Genomic DNA, 12,204 nt, shown 5'->3' with positions numbered 1-12,204 from the left:
TGCAGAGATAAGAGATAAGGAAAGCACACAAATGATTTTATCCTGGTTCACTTGATAAATCCCTCAAGCTAATCCAGTCCACCCGTTAAGGTGATTTCTTCCTTCTTAGAATGAAGACAATCCACTAATCAGAGTTTTGTTACAACTGCACTTGCTACCTGCAAAGTGACTAACAATACACTGACTTAGCTAACACTAAGATTCACTCTCTTAGTCTTCTCTAGGATCCGATCAACCTTGATCTCCTAAAGGTAAATCAAACAACTGTTTGAAGGTTTTGGGTTTACAAATAAGTGCTTCTTCAAAAGCTAATAGTAAACACACTTAGTTCTATTTGAAGAAAGATTTCTAAGAAGATATTTGAATATTGCTTGCGCGTGAACAAGTTTCTTAGACGGCATCTTTCAATCTTCAGCCTCTTTATATACTCCAAGGATTAGGGTTTGAACGTTTCATGGAGACGTTACCGTTTGAGGGTAGATCTGGGATTTCCAGGTTCTGCTGTGGCTGAATCAGTTAGGTAAGGTTGTCAGGAATGGTACAATTGCTTTTGTACTTTGGATAGTGACAAGACCTTTATCCTTGTTGACTTCTGATCATAGTGATGCTTCATCTTGGAACTTATGAAGCTTGATGATCAGAGTCAGAGGGAAGCTTGGATCCTCTGACCTTTGCACCTTCTGCTTCTGGACTCAGAGGAGAAGTACTTGGTCTTCAGAGCCAGCTTACTCTTGGACTTCAGAATCTTCACTACTCAGCTTCTGATCCTTCAGAGCATCTGATCCTTCAGAGCGTCCAATTCTTCAGAGCGTCTAATCCTTCAGAGCTTCTGATCCTTCAGAGCTTCTAGTGAGCTGAATCCATATCAGAGCTTTATAATCTTCAGATCTTCTGAAGCTTGATTGAACATAGTACGTGCGAAAGCGTTGCAGAGGTTACTCTTTGAACATTGTGCTTCTGAATCATGTGAAATAGAACCAGAGTCTTGGCCTGTCATTTGAACACTCAGAAAACAATGTTAGAGTACCATAACTGTTCATATTTAATAGTTAACTTGTAATCATCAAAACATAGAGTTGTACTACTAGATCAAAACTTGATCGAGAAGTTGTGTCTACAGCCACATACATCATAAATAGATGCCCTACTAAGAAGCTGAAGTCTCTTACTCCTGAAGAAGCCTGGACAGGACTTAAACCTAGTGTGAGACATTTAAGGGTTTTTGGTTCATTATGTTTTAGACATATACCTGATCAGAGAAGGAAGAAACTGGATGATAAGAGTGAGAAGCTCTTGTTAGTTGGCTTTCATTCTACAGGTTCTTATAGGCTTCTTAATCCTACTACCAATGCCATAATTTTTAGTAGAGATGTTGTCATAGATGAGGAATCTAGTTGGGATTGACAACAGGGTTAGTCAGTGGGCACTAGCTTGCCTAATACTAGAACAAGTTTTAATTTTCCTGAGTTGAATCCCTTGCTTGAGACTGAGATAGTCTCTAATGGAGATCAAGGAATGGCAGTACCTACACAACAAGGAATTCAGAGGTCTTCAAGAGTGAGACAGCCTCCTGCTAGACTTAATGACTATGTTCTTTTCCCAGACAATGAAGTTACTGGAGATGGTGTGTAACACCCCAACTTTTGGGGGTCACAATTAGTAACCTATTAAATAAAATGGAATTATTTTCCAACAAGGATTTAATAAAAGTGGGTATATTTTTTTTCGTTTGCTTTCTTTCCAAAATATTTCCAAAACCTGATATGTATACTCTTACCCAAACCCTTACATCCGGCCTTGACAAGGCAAGCACCCGTGAGTGACGACGGATGTTCAAGTCGTATAAAATATACAGTGAAGTAATATCTTAACCGACAACAAAGTTCAAAATGTGATAACACCCTAAGTCCAATATACTTCCTACAATCCCCTCACTGGAGATTCGCAGAAGAGTAATGCATCGGAACCTACCCAAGACCAAAGTAAGTATTACAATCTTCCTTACGAGCTTCAACCAATGACGGTAAGCTTCTCTACCCAAGGCTCCAGCCTTACATCTAACTATTATTTTACAAGTCTTTGGTTGGTTCACTCACTCCAAGCAAATCTTCTCGTCAATCAGTCCAATCACCTCCTTGCAGCAATCAACAGCTACTCGAAGCAACACCTATTAGGGCCTGGCAGTTTGCCGACCGCCCAAACACAAACAAAGCAAACAAGGCAGAAAGGGTCAACTTCCTAGAGTAATGTAATATAAGTCCTAGCTAGATTTAGCATAGTTATATAGCGTGTGAATAATAATTAGACACAGCATAAGTCGTTCTCTATCCTTTGAACGTCAAGTTATCAGTCCATCACTCGCCGCCTGCGCCTAGATGTATCTTCATTCCCTTGCCAGGGCAGCGTCACGTCTCACTAATGGAAACGCACGACTCGGCGGTCAATCATCTAGCACGATGAGCTCTATACTCTCTAATCAACAAACAGATAACAGGATCAAGGACTATCCCCTTAATCGATCCAAATGATAGGAGTTAAGGTCTAACCTCTTAGGAAAAATAACAAATAGTACGACTAAGGTCAATCCTCTAAATCAACTAACACATAATAGGATTAAGGTCCAGCCACTTCAATCCAAGGTCAAATAATATGATTAAGGTCCAACCACTTTAATCAAATAGCAAAGAATAGGATTAAGGTCCAGCCACTTTAATCCACAAGCAAATAATAGGATTAAGGTCCATCCTCTTTAATCCATAATCAAATAATAGGATTAAGGTCCATCCTCTTTAATCCAATAACGAATAGTATGATTAAGGTCACACCCCTTACTCAAGAGTAGTTAATAGGATTAAGGTCCAGCCACTTTAATCCAGGGGTAAACAATACGATTAAGGTCCATCCTCTCTAATCGATGGATAAATAATAAGATTAAGGACAAACCTCTTAATCAAAGAATAATTAATAGGATTAAGGACAAGCCCCTTAATCAAGTCATGCAGGTATGCAAGAGCTAGCAAACCACGATTCGTCCTCACCCGGATACGTGTCTAGCTATGGTTCATGTCTCTATCGTTTTTCCCTAAGGTAAACGTCGGTCCATTGACCAATCACTTCACACAAGGAGTAGCACCTGCACTTAATGGCGGTTCTACTCATAACGGCTCCTCTTCATGATGTTCACAACTCGAATCATTATCTTTCCTCGAACCTCGAATCTTCGTCCCTTCCCATTTTCGAACTCATTTCATATCCTAAGTTTTCCTCAAAATGGTTTATCTTTATTATTCAAAGTGTTCTATTTTGAGTTAATTCATTATGGAATTTATTCTCAAATCAAGTCTTATGCATTCATTTGTTTCAAAATCTAACAAGTCAAAAGATCAATATCATCCCCAAGTTCTCTTTCCTGAGAAAACCTCGATCCATCACGTCAGCAGTAGCTCAGACCTTCCGTCGGGTCCTACTTGCTAACTCTTAAAACACTCCGCATTCGAAGTCGATATACCCATAATGTTTGGGCATAAAACAGATTCATGCACTTTTGCAATTTAAAGGAATAGAACATGTCTATCCACTATAAAACAATAAGACGGAAACCAGTAAACGGCCGAAGCCTCCAGAAAACGGAGACGCACGCCTCTATCAGTTCACAATGGCCGAAGCCTCATAAAACATTTTCCCAGTCCAGTCCAACAGTCATAATCAAAAGCAATAAACAGGTCGAAGTTATCGACGCCTAAATCATATAGCTAATAACTAGGAGAGTTGCCCTTACCTTAGCCAATTTTCTTCCTAAACTGCAACTCCAATCCTATCACATCTTTGTTTTCCGCGTCGGCTTGCTTCCTTCTATTCTTTAGCTTCGTCGCAATGCGCTTTCGTCCTTCGTACCCTTCACAAGTTCACATACTAAACCTTAGCCTCTAAAGTCACATCTAAAGTTCCATAACAAACTTAGCCAATCTTTCTAGCTCACTTAGGCTAAATGCACAAACTTTATGTTTCAAGGACTAAAGTCCAAAGATAAAATATTTGTGAGTTTTAAAGAAAGGTCCTTTAAAAAAACACATTTCTCAAACAACTCCTCAACTTTTAAATAATTCAACCCTAGTCCCTTGATAAGCACATAATCACGAAAAGGTCCTCACATAAAAGTAAGTTCTTTTTCAACCCTCAATCTTTTATAAATTTATTAAATAAACCCCAGTACTTTTATAATTAAAGTTTAACCCAAAACTCTTCAACCTCTTGTGTTTTAATCCTAAAGTTTTCCCATAATAAACTTTTAGTCCTCACACTTAGCTTATGATTCTCACTAAACAAAAACAAGTTTCAGAATTGATTTTTCCAAACCCAAAACACATGCCATAGGCTCGGTCACATCTACATACCTAGGTATAAATTTTCATTTTTCCTAAAATCACTTCCAAAGCCATTTCTTTTACATTTAAAAAATAAATAATCAAGGCATAAATTAAAATCATTAAAATCTCAAAATCACTTAACTTAAAAAAACAACTTTTTAGAAAACTAATCGGTGAAATCCATAGATCCGGTGATGGGGATTAACATTTGTAAAAGCACTTTGGAAAAAGCTCTAATTGAAAATTTTACAAAGACAAGAACTCAACCTTTTTGGAAATAAAAACCATGGTTCACTAGATCCTTTCCATAGTCATAACTTTAATGAAGATACTAGGTGTGGAAACTAAAAGGGTAAATTTAATTGACTAAAAAGATGATCAAAGAAAAGAGAAGAAGTTTTACCATAAAATTGGAAGATGAAGATGATGGTGCTGCACAAGAAAGGAATCACGTGAGGGAGGAAAAGGGACCATGATGTGCGTTTTTTTATGCTGCCCAGGGGAAGGAAAAGAGAGAAAAAGATAGAGGAAGAAGAAATGGAACATGATGAGGTTTGCTGTAAAGAGAAAATGAAAGTGAACAAGAGAGAATTTGGAATTGTAATGAATGCTAATGCAATCTGAATTGAAAGAGAGCAGCGTGAGTGGACAAGAGAGTGGTACCAGATATATACTTATATATAGAAAATAGAGAAGAAGAAGGATAAGAAAGAAAGATTATGGTCTGCTGCAAGAAAGAAAGAAACATGACAATGAAAAAGAAGGAGGGAGTGAACGTGAGTCACAGAGGATGAGGATGGATTACTAGATATTTAGGGAAGATATTTATAAAACCGGTACGAATTGATTTAGACACTGAAGAATTTAGCTCACAAGGTTAAGAGAAAAATATAGAGTTGATATATTACTTTACCAAAAATTATGAGAGACTCTATGAAATAATGAAATATAAGTTTGGATCACTTTGAGCAAATTAAAATGATCCATTGACAAAGAAATGAGTAAAAACTGAGCTAAAGAATATTTGTGAGACGATCAGAACAAATATGAAGTTGTCATATTATGCATCAGAGTTAAGTATCTCTCTATAAAATGTCGATACTTGTTCCTGGTTCATTTAAGTGAGAAAATAGCTTGAACGTAGTATGGGTTGAAATATGCCGCAAAACTACTTTTTGCGTTTGACGTCGAATGAAGAAACTTCCTTCTGAAGAAAGATTGGAAACATCAAGAGAAATGGGTGTACGCGTGTGGAATCTTCGTTTGAAGCTCCGAATATAAAAAGTCTTCATCGTCCGTCGATTTTAGGGTTTCTGAACTATCAGGGATTCCGTTTCGGCAAACTTCCGAGAATTGGAATTTGACGTTCGTACATTCCAGGGTTTCGTATCGAAACGCTTGTTTATAGATGAATAAGAGAAGTTCTAACATTTCTCTGAAGATTTTTGGAATTAGTTTCTGTCGCGTCCTAAAGTGTAAATTAGCTATTTACTAGTGTCTTTGACCTAGGTTTAGGCGAATATTAGTCGTGCTATAACTCTTATCGGTTTTGATACAATCCTTGAACTTTTCCTGAACCTTCTCCTTCATAAATCTATTTCATCCAATAAACTCTCGTTCAGGTTTCCCTTCACGATACATCGAACTTATTCGTTAATAAGGAATTTCACTAATTTATTCTAAGCTCAAAATCTTGGGTCTCACATTACTACCCTCCAAAAAGAAAGTTTCGACCTCGAAACTTACGCTTCAGTAAAGATTCCAGATATTATCCCTTGATCTCTTCCTTAAGTTCCCATGTAGCATCGCCTATGTCCTTGTTCCAAATGGCTTCCTCCGGGCTAAACCCTTCATCACGCATGACAAGTCGTCCTTCAACTCGATGTTGTCCGACTCCATCATACCTTCTCAAGAATCTTGTTTCCCAAGCATTTGTTTCCAAAGTCCAATACCAGCCATGATTCCAAAAACAATTCCCCAATATAAAGCTGATCAGACTTTTTATCAAGAAAATGAGAGTTTGAAAAATTTACCGATACGGCCAATGAATCATTTCCACCATGACAGCTTCAACATCTGCACTTGCTGAAGTGTTTCAAAGACCGGTCGTTACCATCCAACAACCAGCAAGATACGATTGAGGTCTATCCTCTCAATCGATTTATACACGCGGTATAGGTCCATCCACCAAACCGACAATAGGCACAGTTAGGGTCCATCCTCCCCAAAGGCCAACAAAATACAAATTAAACAAGTGTCATGCCCATACTGAAACACACTGATCGGCGTCCCGCCCAGGTGATCCAGATGCAACATCACAAACTCAGACATAGGAAAACAATGGACTTCGAGTTCAAGGATTCATTCCACCTATTGACTCGCACGGTGGCCCAATCCACCACCTCGCCCGCTCGATGATACCTGCCACCATCGAAATTGTCCGATCTGTGGTACTAACACCGTATAAGATCGTTGGTTCCAGCCAACCAAATCCTGCTTTTCCTGATGGTCATCCACCATCTCGTTCTGAACAATGGCCCCATCCACCATTCTTGTTTAACTGACGACTCCATCCAGCGCCAGATTTGTTCGATCAATGGCAAAATCGCCGTATAAGATCGTCGGTCCAGTCCACTTCTTGGTCTGACCAATGGTTTGGTTCCACCATCTTCCATCCCTGAGGGTGAACACAACATATAACCACTAAGTAAAAATTCAACGCAGGGAAAGTATTGACTTGGCCAGTGTACTTCCCCATCTTTGTGACTCAATAGCGAGTCTTCAACTCAACAAAATGCATCATGCATAAGTCTAGTTCCTTTCAAACGTAACGTAGATTATAAGAAAGTCCTTCCCAATAACATCATCGAGGGTCTACATCTTTAGTTTAGGAACTCGTCGCAAAAGTAGCGCTCATCCACGTAATTGTTGAAGAACTGAAAGTGTTTTGCTAGTAACCCCAGCTTGGAAGCATACTCCAGCACGGTCTCGATCTTTCATTGCTCGTGCCATACTGGCCACTTCCTCCGTTAATCGATGCACATTCGTCATGCCCTCCCATTTCAAGAAACCAGTTTTTATCAATCATAAGATAGTGTTAGACATAACTATCCAATACGATTAAGTAGTAACCCAAGCAATTAAAGCGAATATCGCTTTGCAGACAATCAAGTTTTGACCCTTTTCAGAGCCCACACAACCTAGCACAGAAGACCTATTCCCCAACAAGCTCTGGTATTCTCGACCAAAGCTCTGATACCACAATGTAACACCCCAACTTTTGGGGGTCACAATTAGTAACCTATTAAATAAAATGGAATTATTTTCCAACAAGGATTTAATAAAAGTGGGTATATTTTTTTTCGTTTGCTTTCTTTCCAAAATATTTCCAAAACCTGATATGTATACTCTTACCCAAACCCTTACATCCGGCCTTGACAAGGCAAGCACCCGTGAGTGACGACGGATGTTCAAGTCGTATAAAATATACAGTGAAGTAATATCTTAACCGACAACAAAGTTCAAAATGTGATAACACCCTAAGTCCAATATACTTCCTACAATCCCCTCACTGGAGATTCGCAGAAGAGTAATGCATCGGAACCTACCCAAGACCAAAGTAAGTATTACAATCTTCCTTACGAGCTTCAACCAATGACGGTAAGCTTCTCTACCCAAGGCTCCAGCCTTACATCTAACTATTATTTTACAAGTCTTTGGTTGGTTCACTCACTCCAAGCAAATCTTCTCGTCAATCAGTCCAATCACCTCCTTGCAGCAATCAACAGCTACTCGAAGCAACACCTATTAGGGCCTGGCAGTTTGCCGACCGCCCAAACACAAACAAAGCAAACAAGGCAGAAAGGGTCAACTTCCTAGAGTAATGTAATATAAGTCCTAGCTAGATTTAGCATAGTTATATAGCGTGTGAATAATAATTAGACACAGCATAAGTCGTTCTCTATCCTTTGAACGTCAAGTTATCAGTCCATCACTCGCCGCCTGCGCCTAGATGTATCTTCATTCCCTTGCCAGGGCAGCGTCACGTCTCACTAATGGAAACGCACGACTCGGCGGTCAATCATCTAGCACGATGAGCTCTATACTCTCTAATCAACAAACAGATAACAGGATCAAGGACTATCCCCTTAATCGATCCAAATGATAGGAGTTAAGGTCTAACCTCTTAGGAAAAATAACAAATAGTACGACTAAGGTCAATCCTCTAAATCAACTAACACATAATAGGATTAAGGTCCAGCCACTTCAATCCAAGGTCAAATAATATGATTAAGGTCCAACCACTTTAATCAAATAGCAAAGAATAGGATTAAGGTCCAGCCACTTTAATCCACAAGCAAATAATAGGATTAAGGTCCATCCTCTTTAATCCATAATCAAATAATAGGATTAAGGTCCATCCTCTTTAATCCAATAACGAATAGTATGATTAAGGTCACACCCCTTACTCAAGAGTAGTTAATAGGATTAAGGTCCAGCCACTTTAATCCAGGGGTAAACAATACGATTAAGGTCCATCCTCTCTAATCGATGGATAAATAATAAGATTAAGGACAAACCTCTTAATCAAAGAATAATTAATAGGATTAAGGACAAGCCCCTTAATCAAGTCATGCAGGTATGCAAGAGCTAGCAAACCACGATTCGTCCTCACCCGGATACGTGTCTAGCTATGGTTCATGTCTCTATCGTTTTTCCCTAAGGTAAACGTCGGTCCATTGACCAATCACTTCACACAAGGAGTAGCACCTGCACTTAATGGCGGTTCTACTCATAACGGCTCCTCTTCATGATGTTCACAACTCGAATCATTATCTTTCCTCGAACCTCGAATCTTCGTCCCTTCCCATTTTCGAACTCATTTCATATCCTAAGTTTTCCTCAAAATGGTTTATCTTTATTATTCAAAGTGTTCTATTTTGAGTTAATTCATTATGGAATTTATTCTCAAATCAAGTCTTATGCATTCATTTGTTTCAAAATCTAACAAGTCAAAAGATCAATATCATCCCCAAGTTCTCTTTCCTGAGAAAACCTCGATCCATCACGTCAGCAGTAGCTCAGACCTTCCGTCGGGTCCTACTTGCTAACTCTTAAAACACTCCGCATTCGAAGTCGATATACCCATAATGTTTGGGCATAAAACAGATTCATGCACTTTTGCAATTTAAAGGAATAGAACATGTCTATCCACTATAAAACAATAAGACGGAAACCAGTAAACGGCCGAAGCCTCCAGAAAACGGAGACGCACGCCTCTATCAGTTCACAATGGCCGAAGCCTCATAAAACATTTTCCCAGTCCAGTCCAACAGTCATAATCAAAAGCAATAAACAGGTCGAAGTTATCGACGCCTAAATCATATAGCTAATAACTAGGAGAGTTGCCCTTACCTTAGCCAATTTTCTTCCTAAACTGCAACTCCAATCCTATCACATCTTTGTTTTCCGCGTCGGCTTGCTTCCTTCTATTCTTTAGCTTCGTCGCAATGCGCTTTCGTCCTTCGTACCCTTCACAAGTTCACATACTAAACCTTAGCCTCTAAAGTCACATCTAAAGTTCCATAACAAACTTAGCCAATCTTTCTAGCTCACTTAGGCTAAATGCACAAACTTTATGTTTCAAGGACTAAAGTCCAAAGATAAAATATTTGTGAGTTTTAAAGAAAGGTCCTTTAAAAAAACACATTTCTCAAACAACTCCTCAACTTTTAAATAATTCAACCCTAGTCCCTTGATAAGCACATAATCACGAAAAGGTCCTCACATAAAAGTAAGTTCTTTTTCAACCCTCAATCTTTTATAAATTTATTAAATAAACCCCAGTACTTTTATAATTAAAGTTTAACCCAAAACTCTTCAACCTCTTGTGTTTTAATCCTAAAGTTTTCCCATAATAAACTTTTAGTCCTCACACTTAGCTTATGATTCTCACTAAACAAAAACAAGTTTCAGAATTGATTTTTCCAAACCCAAAACACATGCCATAGGCTCGGTCACATCTACATACCTAGGTATAAATTTTCATTTTTCCTAAAATCACTTCCAAAGCCATTTCTTTTACATTTAAAAAATAAATAATCAAGGCATAAATTAAAATCATTAAAATCTCAAAATCACTTAACTTAAAAAAACAACTTTTTAGAAAACTAATCGGTGAAATCCATAGATCCGGTGATGGGGATTAACATTTGTAAAAGCACTTTGGAAAAAGCTCTAATTGAAAATTTTACAAAGACAAGAACTCAACCTTTTTGGAAATAAAAACCATGGTTCACTAGATCCTTTCCATAGTCATAACTTTAATGAAGATACTAGGTGTGGAAACTAAAAGGGTAAATTTAATTGACTAAAAAGATGATCAAAGAAAAGAGAAGAAGTTTTACCATAAAATTGGAAGATGAAGATGATGGTGCTGCACAAGAAAGGAATCACGTGAGGGAGGAAAAGGGACCATGATGTGCGTTTTTTTATGCTGCCCAGGGGAAGGAAAAGAGAGAAAAAGATAGAGGAAGAAGAAATGGAACATGATGAGGTTTGCTGTAAAGAGAAAATGAAAGTGAACAAGAGAGAATTTGGAATTGTAATGAATGCTAATGCAATCTGAATTGAAAGAGAGCAGCGTGAGTGGACAAGAGAGTGGTACCAGATATATACTTATATATAGAAAATAGAGAAGAAGAAGGATAAGAAAGAAAGATTATGGTCTGCTGCAAGAAAGAAAGAAACGTGACAATGAAAAAGAAGGAGGGAGTGAACGTGAGTCACAGAGGATGAGGATGGATTACTAGATATTTAGGGAAGATATTTATAAAACCGGTACGAATTGATTTAGACACTGAAGAATTTAGCTCACAAGGTTAAGAGAAAAATATAGAGTTGATATATTACTTTACCAAAAATTATGAGAGACTCTATGAAATAATGAAATATAAGTTTGGATCACTTTGAGCAAATTAAAATGATCCATTGACAAAGAAATGAGTAAAAACTGAGCTAAAGAATATTTGTGAGACGATCAGAACAAATATGAAGTTGTCATATTATGCATCAGAGTTAAGTATCTCTCTATAAAATGTCGATACTTGTTCCTGGTTCATTTAAGTGAGAAAATAGCTTGAACGTAGTATGGGTTGAAATATGCCGCAAAACTACTTTTTGCGTTTGACGTCGAATGAAGAAACTTCCTTCTGAAGAAAGATTGGAAACATCAAGAGAAATGGGTGTACGCGTGTGGAATCTTCGTTTGAAGCTCCGAATATAAAAAGTCTTCATCGTCCGTCGATTTTAGGGTTTCTGAACTATCAGGGATTCCGTTTCGGCAAACTTCCGAGAATTGGAATTTGACGTTCGTACATTCCAGGGTTTCGTATCGAAACGCTTGTTTATAGATGAATAAGAGAAGTTCTAACATTTCTCTAAAGATTTTTGGAATTAGTTTCTGTCGCGTCCTAAAGTGTAAATTAGCTATTTACTAGTGTCTTTGACCTAGGTTTAGGCGAATATTAGTCGTGCTATAACTCTTATCGGTTTTGATACAATCCTTGAACTTTTCCTGAACCTTCTCCTTCATAAATCTATTTCATCCAATAAACTCTCGTTCAGGTTTCCCTTCACGATACATCGAACTTATTCGTTAATAAGGAATTTCACTAATTTATTCTAAGCTCAAAATCTTGGGTCTCACATTACTACCCTCCAAAAAGAAAGTTTCGACCTCGAAACTTACGCTTCAGTAAAGATTCCAGATATTATCCCTTGATCTCTTCCTTAAGTTCCCATGTAGCATCGCCTATGTCCTTGTTCCAAATGGCTT

The 12,204-nt window shown here is 38.0% G+C and overlaps 2 long non-coding RNA genes across 2 annotated transcripts; both read right to left on the bottom strand.

Moving 5' to 3' along the window:
- Positions 1–1,773: 1,773 nt before the first annotated feature.
- LOC130734233 (uncharacterized) lies at positions 1,774–5,102 on the bottom strand. Its single transcript, XR_009017839.1, has 2 exons — positions 4,771–5,102; positions 1,774–3,895 (listed from the first exon to the last, which is right to left on the bottom strand). It is a non-coding gene; the product is annotated as an uncharacterized LOC130734233 (long non-coding RNA).
- Positions 5,103–7,777: 2,675 nt separating this feature from the next.
- Positions 7,778–11,639, bottom strand: LOC130734231 (uncharacterized). The gene is made up of 2 exons (XR_009017838.1): positions 10,775–11,639; positions 7,778–9,899 (listed from the first exon to the last, which is right to left on the bottom strand). It is a non-coding gene; the product is annotated as an uncharacterized LOC130734231 (long non-coding RNA).
- Positions 11,640–12,204: the final 565 nt, after the last annotated feature.

This window comes from Lotus japonicus, chromosome 1 (assembly GCF_012489685.1).
Source record: "Lotus japonicus ecotype B-129 chromosome 1, LjGifu_v1.2".
Classification (NCBI taxonomy): Eukaryota; Viridiplantae; Streptophyta; class Magnoliopsida; order Fabales; family Fabaceae; genus Lotus; species Lotus japonicus.
The sequence above is the reverse complement of the archived record's forward strand: the minus strand, read 5'-3'. Positions and strand labels throughout refer to the sequence as shown.